The sequence below is a fragment of the Tinamus guttatus genome, unplaced genomic scaffold, assembly GCF_059628265.1.
Source record: "Tinamus guttatus ecotype Peru unplaced genomic scaffold, ASM5962826v1 Tinamus_guttatus_pri_ptg000154l, whole genome shotgun sequence".
Classification (NCBI taxonomy): domain Eukaryota; kingdom Metazoa; phylum Chordata; class Aves; order Tinamiformes; family Tinamidae; genus Tinamus; species Tinamus guttatus.
Window position 1 is genome coordinate 276,175 of NW_028288688.1, and position 23,294 is coordinate 299,468.

Genomic DNA, 23,294 nt, shown 5'->3' on the forward strand with positions numbered 1-23,294 from the left:
GAAGCTATAGAGAAAATGGATCCCAAGTCTGGTCAGAGGCACACAGTTAAAGGACAAGATGCAACAGTTGCGAACTAAAGCAAGGACATCCCAAGTGGATATATGAAAAATTCTTCCCTTTGAGGATGGCTAAGCAGCTCACAGGTACACACAGCAGCTGTGGCATGTCCAACCTTGGAGATTTTTATAAAGCAACAATATTTACAGCAAACTGATCTAACTTTGAAGGTGAGCCTTGTTGAACTGGATAACCTCAGGAGGACCCTTCTGTCTTAAATTATGCTATGATTTAACTAAGGAAATTTGTGTCTATGGAATTTTGAGAATGCCATTACTTTATAAATTCTAGTCTTAGACATTTAAATGGGTATTTGGCCACCAAAGTTCCCCTGTACATCTAGCCTTCCCAGAACAGGTTTTTCTACTGTTTAATGCTTATAAATTAATGCCAGTTGTGCATGATTGTTAAGTGCTGGCAAGGTCTTTGCAACAGCACGCAGCCATGCAGAGCTCCAGCAGATTGGACATACTGCTCCAACACAGAAGAGTCCATGCTCAGCCTGCAGTCTGATATGGGGTCTGTGTTGCTGCGCACAGGCTGTGCCCAGTGGAAGGGCATGTTATGCACTGCATGGTTTGTTGCCCAAAGGCACTGGGTGTGTTGGATAGGAACACTGCTCACAGCAAATGCTCTGTCAAGACTGATAGTCTTCACCGTAGTCCAGCAAGTCAGATGCAGACTAAAAGCCTTGTAGTTAAACCTAGGAAAGTGCTTGAGCAGCAATTCATTGCATTGCTTGTATGCACAAGGTATAGGCACAGTATGCCTGGCATTTATTTTCTGCGTGCCAGCTGCAGGCGGCTCTCTGAACTGCCCATCTGGGTTGGAGGGATATAGGCCTCTATCTTACTACTCTCTAGGAATAGATGCTGTGGACAGAAAGGATCCTATGGCCAGAAAGAACCTTTAAGTCTAGTAATCTGGCCTCTTGCATATAATTCCATCCAGTAATTCTCTCAGACCTTAAGTTACAAATTACCAGGGACTAATGATTAATTCTCGATTGATGATAATACATTGACTCTAATTAAATTCATATTATTATCTTATTCATCATGAGTTGAGGAACTTAGATGAAGTATGATTGCCTAAGAAGCCCGTACCACAGTAACCCATAAAATTTTCTAGTTCAGGTTTTCAAAGTCTAATATTCCCAAAAAGCTATTTTGTGGTTTTCTTTTTAAAATAAAACATGTTTTTGTTTCCTGCAGTTTCACTCCAGCTTTGCAATGTTAACAACCTGAAGCTCTAAAGCTTGTATTTGTATGGTGCCTTTTGTGTTTATTTGTTTCTTTCCAAATATGAACCTTTAGGAACATAAGGGTATGAAGTATCTTACATATTGGCCTAGAGCCATATGACTTCTGACTTTTTTTATTGCTGTTGAATAATCCTCTATAATTATAAAGAAAAACACCAGGAACATGGGGGTGATCAGCGGTGCCGAGTCTAGTTGGAGGCCTGTAGCTAGCGGTGTCCCCCAGGGGTCAGTCCTTGGTCCAGTCCTGTTCAATTTATTCATCAATGACCTGGATGAAGGCACAGAGTGCTCCCTCAGCAAGTTTGCTGATGATACCAAACTGGGAGGAGTAGCTGATACCCCAGAGGGCTGCGCTGCCATCCAGAGGGACCTGGACAGACTGGACAACTGGGCGGTGAAAAACCTCATGAAATTCAACAAGGCCAAGTGCAAGGTCCTGCACCTGGGGAGGAATAACCCCAGACACCAGTACAGGCTGGGGACCGACCTTCTGGAGAGTAGCTCTGCAGAGAGGGACCTGGGTGTCATGGTGGACGACAAGTTGACCATGAGGCAGCAGTGTGCCCTCGTGGCCAAGAAGGCCAATGGGATCCTGGGGTGCATTAAGAAGAGCATCTCCAGCAGGTCGAGGGAAGTGATCCTGCCCCTCTACTCAGCCCTGGTGAGGCCACGTCTGGAGTATTGTGTCCAGTTCTGGGCCCCACAGTACAAGAGGGATGTGGAGCTGCTGGAGAGAGTCCATCGCAGGGCTACGAGGATGATCAGGGGCCTGGAACATCTGCCCTATGAAGAGAGACTAAGGGAGCTGGGCCTGTTCAGCCTGGAGAAGAGAAGGCTGAGAGGGGATCTGATCAGTGTCTATAAGAACCTCAAGGGAGGCAGTGAGGAGAATGGTGCTGGCCTCTTTTCAGTGGTGGCCACTGACAGAACTAGAGGCAATGGCCACAAAGTGAAGCACCAAAAGTTCCACAGGAACTTAAGGAAAAATTTTTTAACAGTGAGGGTGCCAGAGCGCTGGAACAGGCTGCCCAGAGAGGTTGTGGAGTCTCCTTCTCTGGAGATATTGAAAACCCGCTTGGACGCAGTCCTGTGCCACGTGCTCTAGGTGACCCTGCGTGTGCAGGGGGGTTGGACTAGATGACCTCTAGAGGTCCCTTCCAACCTTAAGCATTCTATGATTCTATGAACATTTCTGCTATGTTAAGTTATGTCTCATGATTGCTGAATCTGGACTTTTTCTTAATTGAGTTTGGTTTAGTGATTGATGCATCAGTACTGAAATACCTTCATTTGTTGGAAAAAAACATCAACTGAGAACTTTATTTGTGTATCTATTTGTATCAATAGCAGGGCAGGTACACTGAGCATAATACCACACAGTCCAAGGACGGCCAAGATACTGAGAACTGACCGTTTCTCAGAGCTTTTTTTTTTTTTTTTTTTTTTTTTTTTCAAATTTAAGGCCTGCTGTCACTTTCTATTACTGCCCAATTTGGTGTTTTGGTGTGGAGCTACCCAGTGTTGTCACTGATTATTAATTCCATGGCCTATATATGGACTGCCTCTCGCAGGTGTTGGCAACATTTCCTATTAGCCTATACTGAGATTCACCAAGCCTCCGCATAACAATACCTCCATCTTAGCTTAATTCCAGCTTGGCCAAATATTATGCTTTTAGGCTAAAATTTACTATTAGATGATAGAGGGATCTTTTTTTTCTTTTTTCTTTTTTTTTCCCCCAGACCATTTCAGCCAAAACATTTTAGACATTTCCAAGAAAATACTGGAGAAAGTGCAGTGTTTTGCAATGTTAAAACTATGCTGGCAGCATTTTCTTTGACTGACAGTTTACTGTCCACACTTAGGAGCAAAGAGTTGAAACTTGGTTGGAGTACTGCGGACTTTCCCACAGGAAGGTGCTTAGAAAGTGTTCCTTCTTGAACCTATAAAAATTTTGGGCAAGTTTTGGAAAGTCTGAATCTGCACATGCAGAAATTGATTTTAGTTGGCCAATTACAAGAAGAACAGGTTAAATTATGGTCTCTGGCTGGCCCGGGCATGCAGTATTTCACAAACCAAGTGAACTTGCACCCTGCTCTGCATACCTAGAAAAATATATGCTCACACAGCCAGATTTCACCTCTGCTGTTTCTTGTATGTGATGATGTCAAATATAGCAATGTCTCATCATTATGGCTACTCTATAGTGGTGTTATATAGTGCAACTAACAGGATTACTGAAGTGCTTAATCAGACCCGTGGCAGGCATTTGATGTCCCTCTATCCTTACCTCTTGCTAACATGGATAGGCCCAGTCAGTTGTGGGTGTCAAAAATTGGTCCATATTTTAATATCTCCTCTTTATTCACATCCCTTTTATTATCAAGCTACAGGGAAATCTGGAAAACACATTTACTTTTTTCTCTGTCAGATCTTTCAAGACATCAATTGAGGTAAATACCATCTGAATGCTGATGGTGAATATTCAGATGTATGAGTTTAATGTGCATGTATGAACTGTCTGAAAATTCAAATAAAAAAATGGAATCTTGAAGTTATTGATTGCAGGAATGGCTCTTTTATATGGATTCCAATGGGGATGAGAAACTCTTTCAAGTTGAAAGGCTTTCAGTTGGTGGTCTAGAGCACCTGACCTACAAGAAGAGTTTGAGGGAACTGGAATTATTTTTAATTTGGCAAGGAGTGGGCTAAGTGGCAGTCAGCAAGCAGCCAGCAAGTACTTGAAGAGGTGTTATAAAGAAAATGGAGCCAAACTCTTCCCAGAAGTAGTAGACAGGGTAACAAGGGAGAGTGGCCACAAATTGCTGCTTGGGAGGCAGTAGTTGGATGTTAGAAAAGGTTGTTCCCATAAAGATTGTCCTATTTGCCATGACTTTATCTAGCCAAGTAGTGAACATCTCCAGTCTGGTGCTGTTCATAGACTGACTTGGAGCAGCTTGGCCTGGATGGCTTCCAAACAATATTTCCATGATTTTGTGCATATATCTATGAGCTTCTGCTATGTCTTCTAGTTTTTTTAGCATGAACAAGGCTGGAATTCCCATATTATTTAGCAACATAGCTACTATTGAACTCAGGTGGCAGAGAGTGTGCAAGGACTACATAAAATCGTCTCAACCTTTAAAAGCAATCAGAAATATTGTCTTGATTGTGAAGTGTCCCTATCCCTTAAAATAAGGACCATTAATAAACAAAGCTTCTGGTATTCAGCAAGATAGTGAAATACTGCAAAAATTAGCCTCAAAGTTTGCCTGCATTTACATGTGTGTGTTGCGTGCACACACGCACGTGCATGTCAATCTTGCACAACCATTACTTTCTTTTAGTTGATTGGCAAGGTTTCCTTTAGCAAACCTATTTTAGAGGACTCATCCTGCCAATTGTCTATTTGCCTGTATCCATTCTAGGGTCAAATGACAATTCCAGGCTTTTCATTGCCGTCTTCACTGGAAGACATGCAAAGTGTTGAGTGAGTTACTGACCCAATATATTAACTTCTTAGGTTTTTCATAAATACCTGTTCACAGCAAAGCAGCTCATTTTTAATCTTGTTGCCCCTTTGCTTCAGCAGGATGTGGGTCTGATGCCAGAGCAGTAAGGTTGAAAGTATGATCAATTTTTTTAAAATATTTTTATTTGTTAATCTGTAGTTCATTTTTACAGGGAATGAGTTCTTTCCTCTTTTTAATAATGGGAAAATAGGTTTGTTGTTAAGCAGTGGTAACAGGCTTCTGACTAAAGCATCATAAATGTGGATGGGAACTGCACACCATTTGAAGTATATCCTAAGATTTATATTCATTCTGAGGGAAAATACCAGTTGAGATGAAATAAAGAAACTTCAATAAATGCATGACTATTATTCATTTCTTGGCAGAAGATACAACTGCCAGTTGCTCAAAAACTGGGGTCAAAACAAGAACCTTGATCCCTGGAGAACAGATTACTCGTGGTTGGTTCCCAGGATAGTTTTGCCAGGTTTTCCACTCTCAGAAATTGTCACAAAGCATTAACAACATCCTCAAAGTTGCTGAATTAAAAAGTAGATGGATACTTGTGAACAGAATTCAAAAGGATTCTATGTGATAGCTTATTTGTACCCTCAGTTTAAAGTCCAGGGATATAAGTTTGTTTTAGGCAAATTGTATTTCACAATGAATTATATTCTTGCTTCTCTTTTCCTCACTGTGCAAGGGTGTTAGAATTTTCATGTGCTTAACTTTTGGAAACTGTTAGTTTATTGGCAGAAAGTGGGGAAAAAAATAGCCTTTATTTAGCAAACATTAGTTTGCTAAATTTGCATTACCTGCACAGGAGTGCTCGGGAATTAGTTAACAGAGCTTGATTTTGATTGCAATTCTTCACATTTACTTGAGTGATGAAAATACTGTCATAATGTTGACATGGAACAATTTCTACCACCCTTGTGCTTTGGTGATTTGAAGTAATGGCAAAAAAAGTTATCTTTGATGAAAAAAAGAAGAAAATCAGAAATAACGGTTTTCCTCAAAGAAGAGGTTATTAAAGCAGATCAAAAATAATACTATAATAAATTTATCATAAATTATGATAAATTGTTGATTAAATTATAACACCTGAAGAAGAAACTCTGAAAATCCTGTAGTATTAAAAACAGTTTTATTGCAACTCAAAACCAAACCAGTAAGAGACCTTCCTTGGAAAAGTAAATTTAAACTTATGTGAAGAGTTGAGAAGAAATGAAAAAGCTTGACAAAACAGCTTTTGGGAGGCTTATTTATTTATTCATTTTGGGGGACTTTGGGAAACTGAGAAACCGTGAGAAACTGTGGGAAGCTGTGGGAACGGTGAAAGTTAGGAGTGAGAAACTGTGAAAGTTAGGAATAACAGATTAGCAGATAGAGAAACCTAAAACACAGGCTGGACACACCGATCTCTGGTTGGTTACCTGTTGTCCGGTAGCAGGATTGGACCCAGATAGCAAGAGAGTCAAGGAATTGGCTGGAGGCAGGGGGAAGGAGCGCGTGGACAGTGCGTGGACAGTGTATGCTGACATACATGGATAATATATAAGTTTGGTCTGATGCTCAATAAAATGGCTTCTGGTCCTAAACCTTAAGCCCCTGCTCCTTTCGAGGACTCCTACAGGGGACTTATAAATTTATTTATTTATTATTTTGAAGACCAAGCAGTCTCCTTGCTATGGCCTTCAGAATTCTCATATTTGCTTGTAAGAAAGACCAAAAGTTTGTATAAGGATAAAATTAACTTCTGTGGCTTGGGTATCATAAACTTAATTGTTGATAAAGACTCTGTTGAAAAATCTGTATGGAAGAGACTTGCTGTAAAATGTATTCACCAGATAGTGTCACACAAATACCTTTTCTTAAAATGGGAAGTAGTAGGGGAAAACTGCTAGTCAAATAAAATAGGATTGAAATAGGGTTGAATAGGGGATCTCAACATTTCATCTAATTTTTCCTCTGTCACAAGACAGGATCAACTGTACCCAAACTATTACCAAGAAATGTCCTTAAAGACTTCTAAAGGCAGATTCTATAAGCTCCCACACAATCTGCTCTAAAGCTTCATTCTCCTTAAAGACTCCTAAGAAAGACTCCTCAGGTAAATGTAAATAGCCAGCAGGTTGCCTCTTAAAACAGACAGATTTATCAAAATAAGGCTAGTACATTCCTTAGTACTGTTTTTACTCTCATTGTTATTTTTGGGAAATCAGGAGTTCAGCAGTAGAAGCTTTAAACTGTCTAAACTTGCTGCAAATGTAGTTACTGTGAGAAGCTGCATTCCAAGTTTTCAGTCATGAAAAAAAAAACAGTAAATATCTCTGCTTCAAGGTCAGCTTGCGTTCATCAGAGAGACGAGATAGCAAGAAGGACATAACACTGAAAAACTTTAATATGATTAAAAGCTTTGGTACTTAACATGTGATTCCTGGGGGAACTGACATCCTAAATCCAGATCTTCAAAACCATTCCCAGCTTACATTTGACCCAGGAGGCATCTAGAGTCCTGAAGTCCTATTTTCCTCCTGTTAAAATTTATCTCACAGCCTAGAGGTCTGCTTCTGGACAGGCCCAGAACTGTTTAAGTCTTGACAACACCTAGCTCATGTCCAGTCCCACTGCATTTCCTAAAGAAGGTACTCTGTAATTTACCTCAGCTGTGGAGAACTGCACAACCCCATGGCTGACCTAGATGCAGTAGCAGGTGGCACCTTCAGTACTCCGTCACTATCAGCAGTTCCACCTTTTCACATGCCAGCTGCTTGACTAAGCATTTGCCAAAATGTCCATGAGTGAAGATGTCTCTTGCCTGGATTGATGCTGTATACATAGGCTATATCTGTGTCTGGTATGGATTCCTTCTGTTATGGAGAGCACTGATCAGTGGTCTAAAACCATGGCCTGTGACTCCATGAAAACCTCATAACAGGTGTTTGTACATTTTTTCTTTTGTCTCTTTTTGTGAATCTTGATATAGTAGGAAGTTTTGCTTAGCAACCTGGAGCTGCCTGTTAATATGTTGTCTTCGTAGGTATCTAGCCCTAAAAGGCACACAAGATTCTAGAAGAAAACCATTCAGTTGTCTCTGCTTTTAATGGTGGAACTGCTCCAGTGAGGAGCTACGTAGTCTTCTGTATGCTACATTTGTGCTCCAAAACCTGCATAAGATTAAGAAAAACAGTTTATGGAAACAGTGTAGGGAAATGGTCATCCTTTAAGCAGAATGTGATACTATTGTGAAGAGCTGCTTTGTGGTGGTTTTGAAGACTAGTTTGCTAGCGTGAGGCATGGGCAAAGAAAGAATGGGCCTGGGAGAGAAGGCAGAGAAAAAAAAACAAGGAATTCCTATGGGAAATTCCTGCATTTTGACCTGTCAATGCAAATCAGAACCCTGATAAATGGCTCAAATTTTGACTTTATCTGTACCCAGACCTACATTTGGAACCAAATGTCATTACCTCAGGTCATCTTTCTACTTATTATTATTTTGTCTAAGTTCTCAAGTGAACAGTGAGAGTTTTATGTTCTTTTTTTAAAGTATATCTGTCATGTCAAGGTTAAAAAGCTGTGGGTAAATAAACATGCTGTTAGTATTGAAGCAGAGCAACTAATCTAGAGTAAGGCTGATTTATATGTTGAGTTTAAAAAAACAGAAATTCTCAAGCAGAGATCAAGGCTGTGATAAGCACAGTTGCATTTATGTTGCATAAGATTAAAGCTTTTTAAGCTAATGTAAAGAATAGGATTTTTCCTTTTTTCTGTTAATAATCAACATTTCATCAAATCTGAGGAGCCAAGCCCATCCTGAATATAGTGCAGCCATAAACTCTGGATTTGCAGGAGGTATGAACCTGTCCCTATACATTTCTAGAACTCTAGCAAACAGTTCACTCTATTTCAGTTTGATTTCTCTCATTAAAAATAGGGGGAAAAGGAAGATTTGAAACACTCCTAGGGAAGTGTGTGAAACAACTGCAAATTTTAAAGCTAGATAGATCTTTCTGTGGCAGTAATGAATTTTTTTCCTAGTCTAGTTGTGATTCAGATCAAACCTTTTCACTTTTAAGAAAAAAATCAATAGTTCAAGAAAAATAAATAAAAAATAACTTTAATCGCATTGTTTTGTAGCAGATGGAAAAGAAACAGACCAATAAACTAGGCAGGAACACTTCTGTTTATATGACATCTTTGAAGTACTACATTACATTATTGTAATGTATTGCATCTTGTTATTTTTAAATGTAAGCACCCTATATTGTGAATGATCTTATAACCAGTTTCATCATCTTAACATTTTATTTGAAAAATCACATGTATATAATTGCATGCATGTATATAATTGCAACCTCAAGGACAGACCTTGCCCTGTCTTCTATCTATCAAGAAAATCGAAGGAATTGCTCAGCTGATTCACTTTCTGTAGTGAGGATCCTGTGTTTAAAAAAGAAAACAAAAAATAAAGGAAGCGTAGAGCTGTCGCAGTTGTGGCGGCCAAAAACACAAACAACTGGGGTAGATGCAACGCAAACTACGCTTTATTGTTTTTTAGGTACATTATTTATACCGAGCTCTCCTCGTCGTGGCTGCTGCTTATTGGTGAGGACTACAAAGGACAGTAGCTAGTAACAGATTTATGATTGGATGATTCTTAGCTTGGCCAGTTTCTGCTCCGTGGCCAAACCTCCTTAAACTTGTTAATAACTTTCTGCTGTCTTCGTGTGAACTCCCTATCTCATAGATACACTCTAATCTTTTCAAGGTTAACATTCTCTGCTAAGGGAGCCAGGGATTTCACAGACCAGCTGCAATCCCTGACATAGAGCTGAAGACAAAAATGTGCACTTGTTTTGTTCTGTGACCAGGTTAATGTGGCAATATATTGGAACACTCTCAGTGTCACTTGTTCCTGCATCCTATGATGAGGATGTACAGCATACATCCTAAATATTGGATGTATCTGCAAAAGCTTACTGTTACTTGCAGAGCTCAGATGGCCATGACGGTTGGACTGAATTGATAGAGCTTTTGTTTTATTTTTTTGCTTTTCTCTCTTGATGTTTTGCAGATCCTTTAGTCAACATCCTCTTGTGCTTGCGCTCTCCTCTTGCTCTGCTCAGCCTATGTACTTGGATGGAAGCTGTCATTTCCTGTGAGATATGTCAGCACAGTGGGTTATCAGAAAGGACTGTGGACTTGAAGTGCTGTTCAGCATTATCAGGATTTCAATTCTGATCTTTAAATTGTGTTCAGTGCAATATCCCAATGTAAATAACTTCAGTTTTCTTTTATGCAAAGTGGCAATTCTAATTATATGAGAAAGAAGAAAAGAATATTCTTAGGATATCTTTGACAATCCAGAGTTCTTATTCAGATTTCTTCTAACAATACCTCTCCTTACTGGTGTCTGGAAACAAAACCTAGTTGTAGCATTCCTTTCCCAGCAATATTGCTTGACTGAAATTTGATTTGCAAACAACAATATAATTGGAGCTGCTGAACTACAAGGACAGAAAACTATAATAATCTAAAGGTTTGGGAATAGGATTTTCAGTGTGCTGGAAATTAGGTCTCAGAAAGTGAAGCTACAAAAAACTGCAGACCCATTTCATAGCTGGGTTTGAGCTTCTTTCATAGACTGTTTTATACAATTGTCTGGAGTTGTGATATTCTTTCTCCAGTACTTGTTTAATTGACCTCTTCCTGTAGCTTGGAGTAAATAGTCCTGGATTTATGCACATACAAATCTGAATGAAATCTATGTTGATTTTTTAATGCTTTATTTAAAGTGGTTGAAGTATTTTTTATTTCTAGAGGAGAATAAAGCATAAATGCAACTTAAAAATAATATTTTAAAGCATCCAGAGAATAGACTGAGCAAAGTGAATCTGTGATCACTGTCCTTTCTCCTCATGCAAGGGACATAAACGTGACAAATGCACAGGTTTGTCCTTTTGTTTCTTTAGGAGAGGAAATAGTTTGTTGTCATGTCATACTGACAAATGAAATCTGGAGTAGTAATGCTGCCCAGCATGGCTTCCAAGGATAAAGTATAGAACTATTTACTGGAAGACGTGTTTCATCTAATATACAAAGAGAGGCTTTATTAAGCTTTTTGTAACTGCTAAATTACAAATTATTGCAGCTACAGCTATTATGGCTGAATTTCCTCTTCATCTTTTGTTATAATGAGGCATCGGGCCTGAACTGGCAAAAGAAATGTGTAGTGCAGCCATACCATAGCTATGAGCTTCTTGCCTCAATTCCCATGTGAAACAGCAACCCTAGCTTTGTGTTTTGCCCACACTAAGACTGTCTTGTTACTAATTTGGTATTATTAATTACTATTTTTGTATCATGTTCATATCTCCAAATCTCTTTAGGTAAGTAAATTCCCTAACAAACACCTTTGAGGATGACAGTAATATATATTAAAAAAAAAAGAGAGATTTACCTAATCTTCCTCTTTCCCTTTATGTGCCAGAGTAGCTCAGCTCTGCTGCTATCTGTGCTAAGACTTCTCTTCCAGTTCAACATTTTTTTTCCATATTCATACCTTCTTCCCACCTGAAATACTGTTTTACTGTTTTGATTTGTGACAGTTTGATTTGACAGTGATCCAAAAGCTAAATTATTTTCATCTTCCATTTGAAAAATAGAGCCTCACTGCCTTTGCTCTTGACACACTGGTTTCTCTATCCCTGCTCCTCAGAATATTGAACAAATGAGGTATCTGTATTTGGTTAAAGTGTGTCTTTGAAGTGTAGCATTATCTGTCAGTCTGTGCTATGTTTCTGTAGATGTCTGAGAAACTGAGAAACTACTGTTTCTCTGAACCTTACATATTCTAGCTGAGGATGACTATGCCTCTGTGCTTAGGTCTATAGAATGAAGGAGAAACTGAAGAATGAAACCTTGACAGAAAAGTGCTCCAATATGCTGGAAACAAATAATCCAAAACTAAAGATAAAACCTACAGTGGGCCAGGGGAATTTTCAGAGTTGTATAGCATGTGACCATGAATTTCATCTAAAATGAAAATATTTCCTGAAATGAAGCCAAATTCATCATGCTATTACAAGTATTTTTTGAGTATTTTTAAATTTAAAATTTTACTTTCAAATAAAAAAATAGTTAAATATCTAAATCTCAGACACCTGTGAAATAATATTTCCTTCATCAAAAGAATTCTACTATGAATCTCTTGCTGACCACATTTGTAGTAGGTGCCCTTTCTCATGAGGCATGCTAAGTACTGAAATAGTATCATGAAACAGAAATTGCATGTAGTGTTGCATCAGTTATGCTGTTCTTGTATTTTATGGACCATCCTGGCACAGTGTGATTAAGAGTTTGCAGTAGAAGTGTAAAATACTTTAGTATTTCTTGGAATATTAAATATTATATTCCTTGGAATATGTTACATTCCTTGGAATAGAACTTGGAATTTTTGTTCGCTGTATTCCTAGAATCTATGTTTGTAGTAACCCACTGCAGTCAAACAGTTTTTGTGAGCCTTATGTGCTTTGACTAAGAAAAAGAAGGATAGTATTGACTCCTGAAGCTATGGTTTAGAAGTGTGATTTCTGTCAGTCCCCTGAACTAAACAACCAATCTGTTTTTCTGGAACAGATGCACTTTTAATTGGTATTTAAATTGTATGTATTGTGGCTGTCACTAAAATACTTTTGGAGAAAAAAAAAAAAAACATTTGTTTTCAATATGATTTGAGAATACTTGGTTCCATAAGGAGGATTTCTAAAATAACCCAGCTTGAGAATTTCTAATGTATGGAGGAAGATGGTTCTTCTACAGAAGGTTCTTTGGAGCTGAGCCTAAGGTTCATCCAAGGTTCAGATGCTTCATTACCATCAGGCAGGAAATGAGCAAGTTAGACTTCAGACCAATGTCATCCTGCAAATAGCAGGAGAATTTGCTGACTAACATCTGATCTCTGGTTCATCATTTATAATTAACATTGTTATTCCAAACTGCTAGAAGCATTGTAACCACCAGCAGAAAACATTTCATTTATACGTTAGATAGCTATGATCAGATATTGAGACATGGGCAGAACTGAATAAAGAGAAAAATGAAAAGAAAAAAGCTAGAAAGGAGATTTTGAAAAATACATAATAGCTATGCCATTACAATGTTATTCATTATTTAATTAACATATGGTAGTTCTTTGACATCTGATCAGGATTGAGACATCTTTGTGTTGTGTGCTATAGAAGCACAAATATTCCCATGATTTCTGCTTCAAGGAGCTTACATTTTCAGTACCATCATCAGTAGGATGATGCATGGGTGGAAGGATCCAGCACTGAGACCTACTCGTGCAAGCAGAAGGACAGAGTGGTCAGGTGCTTGTGGATGGTGACATTCAGCTGGCACTTGACTCTGTTCACATCCTCCATGAGGAAAAGTTCCACATCGCAGTCTAGTGAGAGAAAGTGGATTACATTTATCTATAGCATAATTATGCTCATTTTTATGATCTGGCATACTGAGCAAGAATTATACATGAAATTAATACTGATGAAAACTGGGGGATTGGTAAGTATTTGTAACTGCTTTGTATCTGTTACCTGTAACCTAGTTTTCTTTGTGTCATTTTACCCCTCCCCATATGTCTTCAATTCAAACTACAAAATTATGTACAAAGGAGGTAGGTCATAGGCTTATTCTGGAAATATGTGATGCATGAAAAGAGTTTGAGGGTTGCAAGGGCTAGTCAGTTGAATGTGAGCTTCCGATAAAAAGCTGTGACCAGATGGAATAACATGATCCTGAAGTGTATGAACAAGAATTTTCATTTTGTCTTTATGTATTCCCTCTGTATCAGACACTGGCAACACCCAGTTTGGGTGTTGTGCCCAGTATTAGTATCACAAACTAGGATAGTTATCAATATATGGAGAAAAAAATCCTAAATATGTCAGAATTAGAAAACATTTCTCCTAATGAAAGTTTCAGGAACATCTGCCCTTTAACTTTTAAAGGGGTTGAAAAATAAAGAACTTAATTGATATATATTAATAAGTAGTTGCTTGTGGAACAGAAGTCTGATAAGAAAAGGCCCTTCAATCTGCTAGAAATAAAATTTGAGAGCTGGAAATTGAAGCTTTATCTTTACAGAGGAAAAAAAAAATGTAAATATTTATTGCATAGGATAAATAATGCCTGGAAGAACTTGGTGGTGGTAGATCTTTGGCAATCAAGATTAAATGCCCATGTGAAATATGTAAATAAAAAAATACCCTATAAAATAGGATTCAAATTAAGATTTGTGCCATGTAAGAGCTCATAGTCATCTCTTCTAGTCTCTGTTTCCTATGAATGTCATCCATCATGCAAGAATAATCTATAATAATTACTTTGATATTCAGCACACCGAATTGGGCTCACATTGCCTTTCAGTTTCAGATGTATATGCAACTGTAAAATTATACTCTGGTAGATTTGTCTTTCTAAGAATTCATCCCATTCAAATACCATTTCCTATATATGTAACAGCAGTGAGTTCTTAAACTCAAGGGAAAGCACATTCAAGTATGTAGATTTATTTAGATATGTTGATTGCTATGATGTAACCTAGAGAAATAGGGTCCAAAGGAAGAAGTAAAATAGCCCATTTCCTATATATTTAATTTCCTTGACAGCCAGCTAGCAAAATTTTTATGTAAATAACTGAAAGACAGGATACCTTAGGAACCTAATTCTTCCAAAGGAAACTCTAGAAAATATTTTAGTTGCTTCTATTCTATTCTATTCTATTCTATTCCTAAATGTTCTATTTATTATTTTAGTGCTTTCTACTCAGAATCAGAAATAGATACTTGATGGGAAGTGAGAAGAATCTTCCAAACACTGCCAGTGTTCACTCTGCTATAAGCCTTAGATTTTAGATTTTAGTCTGGTGGTGTCTTACTGTAACTGTCAGCAACACTTTATGTCTTCTATGATCAATTTTGGAGCGCTCCTGGAAACAGTGTGTGTTCCAGGAATAGTAAAAGAAAAAAAAAATCAGGCCACTCAAACCTGATAGAAAAGTAAGTGAACACTCACCAGCTTCAGAGAAGTTAGAAAACTTGCTGATTCCCAAGCTGAGCAGAATGCATGGAGAAGAGTAATTGCACTGAGCACAGTAACTTAAAGGAGGAATAGAAGCATCAGTATCGCATTGCTGTCTCTCTACCATTAAAGTTCCTCTCCTCTCCTCTGCTCATATCAAACCAGTAGTTGCAATTGCCTTTGTGTCACCAAACCCTACCACCATCACACTGGACATGCGTCTGTGGCAGGTCTTGAAAGAGTGGAGACTGGTCCCTGGGGAGGTGGTTTGTCTAGCTGAAAGTAAAAACCGCTACTGGTACTGTAGAGGTCCTAGTATTTTACAAATATTTATCTTGATTATCTTGGCCTCTCATTTTCTGAGACTGTGGTGTTTGCATGTCCTCAGCTATTGTATTCAGAGACTCTGAAGGCTGCCTGCATCAGTACTTCCATGCGGGTGCCACGTATGCTGTACTCACAGCCATTGCCCGCCTGGCACTAGCCTAGTGGTTTTCCTTTCTGTTGTTCTCTGCTAAGGTGTCCCTAGGGGCTTGGGGTTTCAATCCCACTGGGTAATCTCAGGACTTCTCCAGGAAAGCTGGGGGAAGCTTTTCCTGCACTTTCTCCTTCATGCTGTTCAGATGACACAGCAAAGCTGTGCCTTCACTTGGTAGGTCTGTGACAAGGACAGGGCTTATCTCCAGGGTCTACTCAGATGTGGGGCTCGAGCCAGGCGTGCAGCAGAGTTCTGAATTGGTGCATGCAAATAGGAACCTGGCCTGTTCTCTAAATAACCACCCTATCGTGATTAAATGATTCAGGAGGGCAAAAGGAACAGTATGGGACAGGCTGAAATACTAAGTAAAACTCAAGATGGCTATTCAGTTTGACAGACATATGTCATTAATGGCTTAATAATAACAGCATTAAGTCACAGTCAACCTGATAGGGAAAGAGCTAAAAGCCGTAGAAAAGATTTCACAGTCCCGTCATGGGTGTAAACATCACATAGCCAAACGCAGAACTCACATACATACTGAAGAGCAGAGATTAGTTTTTCAACACCCCCTAATGGGGAAGTTAAGCTATAGAAGGAAAACATTTCCCATGTTATCCAAGGGGAAAACATTTCATATTTCAAAACTGAAGAGAAAATGAAATAACTGACATGTGAGTTGAAACAATTGACAAAAGCTGTGATTTAACTATCTATCCTACATGGTTGAACAACTGTCACCCAAAGTTAACCAGATCAGTAAATTGCTTTTCTGAAGTCACTTTGTGCTTTTCTATCAAGCACCCTTCAAGGAGTTCAAAGGTGCCTTTATTGACCCTGAAGTCTCCCTCTTTTATTTGAAGATTAGTGTAATCAAGAACCAGCATCTTAAAAAAAAAAAAAAAGTTTGATTATAAGTAAGATGTATTGATATATGAGACAGGAAGACATAATAATGCCTTTATTTGGTAATGAAGCAAGTAAGACAAAAGTTTGCTCTAATGTAACTGAACTTGCTGAGATACCATTAAAAGACATGGAGGAACCTGAGAAAGTGTCCCACTTTGATTTTATGATTTTTGATGATAGACCAATCCATTACTTACAGGCTATCCAAACTAATAACAATGTGTATATATATATATATATATATGTATATAAATATATATATTAAAAAACTAATAACTATATGTATATAAAAATATACATAAACATTCTAGACATTAACCCATGAAAGTTTAATGTCATGCGTACTTTAGTTTTATACAGGAAAGGTATTCAACACTGCAAACGTCTGCTGGAACTTCTGTTGCAAATGCCAGAAAGCTAAAGTTTTTAGAGCATGAATGGATAATTTTTATTATTTAGAGTGCTATTGGATAAATAAGAGTTCAGGCAAAGAGGCCAAAGCAAAATTCTAACCTCTTCTTTTAGAGTACCACAAACCTCATGTTGAAAAGCAATGTTCCTCACAAAGTAACCAACAGGAATGCTCTGCAGCTATGTTTGGATAATAGATGTTCTTGTTTTCCTAAGACTTTGCTACACATTGCAATCCCATCTCTTCCCTGATATCATTAATAACTAGGTTCAGACTTGCCTGACTTCTACTGGACTATTTTCAAGAAGTAATTTTCTTTTATATTATTCCTTCCTGACCTATTTCTTCTGCATTATAAACTCTTCAATATTTTTAATTAAACTTGCTTGAGGCTAATGATTTTTGTTTTTAAATATGAGCATGATGAGTCTGTGGTTTTCCTAGGCTGTTGCTGATTTAGTCAAAAAACAAGGCAGCGAGGTTTTCAGGGAGTTTTTGTTTGTTTTTAGAAGGTTACAAAAAAATGAGTCATCTTAGGCACCTGAAATCCAAGCACGTATATCTGACTCTCAAAAAAACTATTTCTGAAAGTCCCTGCCACAAATTATGTTTAAATGAACTAATTAAAACAAAACAAAACACTATGTTAACCTCTTTCCTTAAAGTAGTAAGTTTAAACACCACCAAAATGTTTAATTTAGGATTCTAAAAGTGTTATGAAGATTATAGCTTTGAAATATGTCAGTGTACTGCAGAACCATGGCAGTGTCCATAAGGTCAATGCTAGCAAACCTTTTATGTTGCAGATAGTTAGGGTCTGGCGGCCGGAAGATATCGTGCTGTACGGAAAGATAGGGCCCCTAATAGCCAATAGTGTTTAGTTTATGATGTAAGCAGACGGATGTGACGTTGTAAACCAAGCTATATAACACCTTGTTACCCATCAATAAACGCCATTTGCCGTCCACCACATTGGTGTCAACTAGCTGATGGTCCGAGCGGCCTGGGGGTGGTCGCCGTGCCATCCCTGAACCAGGTCACCGCACTGTTTGAACTGCAACAAGTGGTGCCGAAACCCGGGAAGTCATCGCCTGGACGGGTGAACAGTGGCCGGAGCGAGTGGACCAGCCCGGCGGAGAGGACACTACCAGAGCAACAAGGAGGATGGAAGCCCTCGTGAAGGTCGTATCGCAATTACATAAGCATTGGGGGATTGATTGTAAGCCAAAAGATTTTACTCTCGCTGTTGCGAGGCTTTTAAAAATTAAGGTTATAGACCAGCTGGTGGATATTCTGAAGTCCCTGAAGCGTGTCCCTGAAGTGTGGGACAAATGTACTAAGGCGTTAGCCGAGGAGATGATGTCTTCGGGTTGTGGGAAAAACCTTAAGGCTTGGGGAAAAGTTGTACAAGCCTTGCAGAAAGCTAGAAAAGAGCAGGAGACCTGGGTAGCAGTAAGGGGCTGTTTGTTGGCCACCCCGAAAATGGGAGTCGGGGCAGCCACACAGACTTTGCACCCCCCAGATGATGGCAATTCTGCTGAGCCTAAAGGTCAGCAAGAGGGTGATACATCCCCTCCATCCCCGAACCCCGTCCCGCTTACAGAGGAGCAGAAACAGCCGAAATCTGTTTGGAGCGAGCTAGCCGAGGAAGCTAGGAACATTGAAAAGAAGTCAGAGCATGGTAACGTCTGGGCCAGGCCACCACCCTATGCCCCTCAAAATGGCGCTGAGCCGCAAGGGGAAGGGCGGGGCGAGGGTGCCCCCGGCGTGAGTGAGGCGCCGAGAACCAATGGGAGTGACCGGACAGGTGAGGGACGCACGAGTGAGGCGCTGAGAACCAATGAGCCTGACCAGACAGCTGAGGGAGGCCCGAGTGAGGGGCCGAGAGGAAGCCCGAGTGAGGGGCGGAGAGAAAGCCCGAGTGAGGGGCCGAGAGGAAGCCCGAGTGAGGGGCCAAGAACCGATCAGAGCGGTCATTTCAAAAAACGCGCCTCTGCGGGTAGAAGGCGGGGCGACCCAAGAGGGGGAGAACAGCCTGCCCGCAACGGAAGTAGGCGGGACGGAAGTAGGCGGGGCCGGAGCCCAATGAAAAAATACCGGAGCCCGGAAGTGACCAGTCAGTCGAGTTCCAACTCCGGATCAGACACTAGTCAGGACGAGTGGCTCACAACTGATTCAAACTTAAGGAAGGAGAAAAAGAAGGTAAACATCCAAATTAAAGAAAAACCGGCGGGGGCAGACATGATTAAGCATGTTGCAAAGGAAGAGCATCTGACCCCAATTCAGGTGGCTGTTACCTTCAAAATAAAACTAATGAAAATTGTGAGTTTCTGTTCACAGGACCGGATCATCGGACGCCCCGGTGACAGGCGTCCCGCCCGAGCCTGTGAGTTCCACGCCGACTGAATCCAGAAAACAACAAAACAGCCTCCGCAAGAGGGGGCCGCGATGCCTTTGCGTTATCTTAATTTTGCAGCTTGTCACTATAGGACAGGTAGAGTCACACCAGCCCTTTAAATGGGGTACTTGAACAGATCGAACAATCTCGAGCAATTAGTACAAAAATAACTACAGGGCCACCAGTTTTCAGTGCCATGCCTTGCCAACTAGCACCCATTGAACCCTGTTCCAAATGCAGCTGGTACGAAAATTTGTTCACCGGTTCGCCGTGGTTAACCACCCTGATATCCACCTTGATAGGGCCGATCACAATGATCATGATGACGCTAATCTTTGGACCCTGTATATTGAATAAGCTCATGCTGTTTGTCAAGAGTCGGCTAGAGAAGGTTAACATCATGTTAGTAGAACACGGACAACTGCTTTAAGAATATATCCACTCAGTATTACCCAGAAGTTATCCCAAGGTACACCCTATTCCTACACTCCGGTATTACCTGTCATCCCCTACCTTCTACGCACCTTCTTCTTTGTGCTTTAGGTTTTATGTCAAGTTTATGATATATAATTTTAAGATTGGTATACACTATAAGAATATAATAAGATAGTAATAAGAATAAGTAAGAATAAGATAGTTGTATTTTAGCTAGTTTTGTTATGCATAGGGAGGGGGGAAGTTGTTGCAGATAGTTAGGGAACGGCGGCCGGAAGATATCGTGCTGTACGGAAAGATAGGGCCCCTAATAGCCAATAGTGTTTAGTTTATGATGTAAACAGACGGATGTGACGTTGTAAACCAAGCTATATAACACCTTGTTACCCATCAATAAACGCCATTTGCCATCCACCACATTGGTGTCAGCAAGCTGATGGTCCGAGCGGCTTGGGGGTGGTCGCCGTGCCATCCCTGAACCAGGTCGCCGCGCCGTTTGAACTGCAACACTTTTAGGTAGATTATATTTGTCTTTCATGTTTTAGCAGTGAAGCAGTGAAGTGATTTAAAGTTAGCTTGGAGAGACAGCATGGCAAGGAATCAAGATGCCACTCATCATAGTATCTGTGGTACTTTGCCCTTTGAAAACAGAAGCTTGAAACTCCCGCTCAGTTTGGAAGTTAGGGAGTTGTTTTCCTAGGTGGTTGTCTTGGGATGCCATTGCTCCCGACCTTGCTTCATGGCACTCAAAATCTCATGAGTTACAGTGAATTTCCCCCCGTTTTGTCTGCGCTTGTTCCAAGTTCAGCTCGTCTGTGGTAGAGGCCTCTGGATACCCTTCCCCCTCTCAGCATTCCCAGCAGTTGCAGAGTTGTAGGAGAGGCATGTAAACAAACTTCATGCAGCTGATCCCAGCTAAATGTAATTTTGGGAAAAGACATAAACCTTTAAACTTTATGCTCACTATAAAATCCAAACTAACTAATCAAAGAGGATTTTTTTTGCAGAAGAGAGGATTTTATCAATGTTAGCAGAGAGCAGAATTCACCCACCTGGTTCCATATGATACTCAGCTAAGCCTGGATAATGTGTCATTTTCAACATTTTTTTTTTCCTTTGGGCTTGTCTACATGCTTGAGACTGACATCAAAGTGGAAATCTTCAGTGTTGGTGCCGAAGCTATGGGGAAATTGGCCAGTTCCACAGCTTGGACTCTGCAAACCTTCCAAGCCATTGCCTATGCTACTAAGCAGCTTTGACTGCTGTATTGACTGTATTTGAACCAGCAGCTGGAGATATGTAGTAGAAAGGGTTCCCTAAGAAATCACATCATGTAGACTTCATCTCTGCTAAAATGCTGTAAGAGTGATGTATTCCACTGTATACCAAAAGAAGGAAAATATGACATGTCAACACTTTCCAACCTTAAAAGGCTGTAAAGATGTGTGCCTGAAACTCATATCGTTGGGGCCTAGTCCTTTGTGTTGATTGTCCTTTAGTTGATATGTTTAAAAGCAATGGCCAAATCCACATGCATGAAGTGGAATAAGTTTCAAAATGTTTTATGGGGAAAGAAAGTCAAGGCAGTTGCTAAACACAGCAAGCCTGACCCATCATTCACCATGTGTCCTAATGTAAATTTTGGACTATAGCCTGGAACTGATGTAATGATCAGGTGTTTGAGCACAAGACCTGCTTGGATGCAGTCCTGTGCCACGTGCTCTAGGTGTCCCTGCGTATGCAGGGGGGTTGGACTAGATGATCTCTAGAGGTCCCTTCCAACCCTAAGCATTCTATGATTCTATGATTCTATGAAGACAGGCAATGTTGCCCAAGTGTTTTGGAGATCAAAGGAAGATCTGTATGTGCATGTAAAGTGTTGATAAAGTTTTGCTGTATTGTTTCTGGATTTGTAGGTCTAAACATTTTTTGTTGTTTACTGAACACCGGTTGTATGTACAGCAATGCTTGCTCATGTTCATCTCAGATAAAAAAGAAGAAATGGAAAGATATCATCAATTTCCCTTTAAACACTGGAAATCTTAAACTCTATTTTGACAGTCACCATCTCAAATGCATAACAAAGATTAGCTATATTTCTATCCCCATACCCCCTTTTGTTTAAAGTAAGATTACTGAAATTCCTTTCTCAGCATATCCCTCCCACTTTGAACCGAGTAATGTATTAGCCACTGAACTGGGACAATAAAAAGAAGTAAAATGTGTACAGGCAGTAAACAGAAGCAGTAGGAACTAAATTACACGTAGTTATATAGTTACAAAGCAGTAAAATGTGGGTTCTGTGCCCCATCTTTGTTATTAAGTAACAATTTAAAAAAAAAAACACAGTACAGTCCCATGAATCTGAAATTTGCCACATTGTTATGAGCATGCATCATTTCACAGCCAAATACAGTACAGGTCGTTTCCAGTAACTTACACTCTATCATCTCTATTATTTGCATAAATATAACTTTTAAATTCCTCAGGATTTTTAAAGAGATAACAATTAAGGAGAGACTGGAGGATTTGGTTTACAGTCCTGGAATTTTACATTATTCTCTGTCATAAGAGATGTACTTCCAACTAATTGCAAAAACACGTTAAATGTGGAGATATCATTCCAATTAAACTAGACATTTGACTAAGTGAAAGATTTTCATTGACTCATAAGTATTTGTCTAAAATGAAATGTTTGCTAAGCTTCGTCATCTCTTAATGATTTGAGATTAGAACATTGACATGTGTGTCAAAGATAAGGATGAATCAGAGAAAAAAGTAGAATTACTGATACATCTGAATGAAGAAAGCCTGAACTGCTTATTATTCACTGGCAAACCTGACAATCTCTGCCATAGCCATGTCCATTTTTCCCAATAAATGAAAGTAAAATACTCAGTTCAGTCTTTCTGTCATTGAATCAGTATTAAAACCTCATTAATCCTAAGAAGGAGGAGCCTACAAACATATAGAAACTGTTGGTGCAATTGTAGAACAACCTTTGGGTAAATACTTACTGCACTTTTTGCCTTCTGTTCAAAAAGTATATGGTCATTAATGAGGTGACATAGCCAAAATATTTTATTTCCTTTTATATAGGAAAATCACAGATTGCTTAGGGCTTTTTCCAGGCCCCATGTCATTTTCAGCTGGGCTAATACTCAGTCATTGCCCGCAGTATTTCTGCCCCATTGTAGAACTTTGCACTTATTTAACTTGACTTTCCCAATTTTAATGTATGTGTTTTTCATGCTCTCTGTATTGATGCCCTGTCATATTAATTAGGTTTAAGGGAGAAAAACCCTTAAGGGCTAACTGAAAAAAAAAATCAATGAACAATACAGATGTGTGACTATGTTTATTTTTATGATGATGATATGCCCATGTGAATACTATTCCCTTATTAAATATGAAAATGCTTGTTAGCCAAAAGAAAAATGCAAGTGGACTTATTTAAAAAGAGTATACTTGCAAGGAGCAAGCGTTCCCAGTAAAGGTCTTAGCTGAATATCTCTGTGTACATAAAATCATAGCCATAGAAGTGAGAATTTTCTTCATATATTTAATAAAGTCATACTGTTTTGCCCAGGATTGCACAGGCCAGGTACTTGATATTATAGACACAAAATACTGAAAAAAATGATATGTCAGACTGCTCTATAAACTTTAAATAGCTCTATCTTGACAATCAAACCTTGGCACAGTTCAGCCAGAGAGGTGTGTTCTATACAGTGTAAACAAC

At 39.4% G+C, this 23,294-nt stretch overlaps 1 protein-coding gene across 1 annotated transcript in view; it reads left to right on the forward strand.

The window, feature by feature from the left end:
• LOC148595095 (uncharacterized) overlaps positions 1-23,294 on the forward strand; it is a 57,204-nt gene that overhangs the window by 30,757 nt on the left and 3,153 nt on the right. The gene's annotated exons all lie outside the window — the stretch shown is intronic.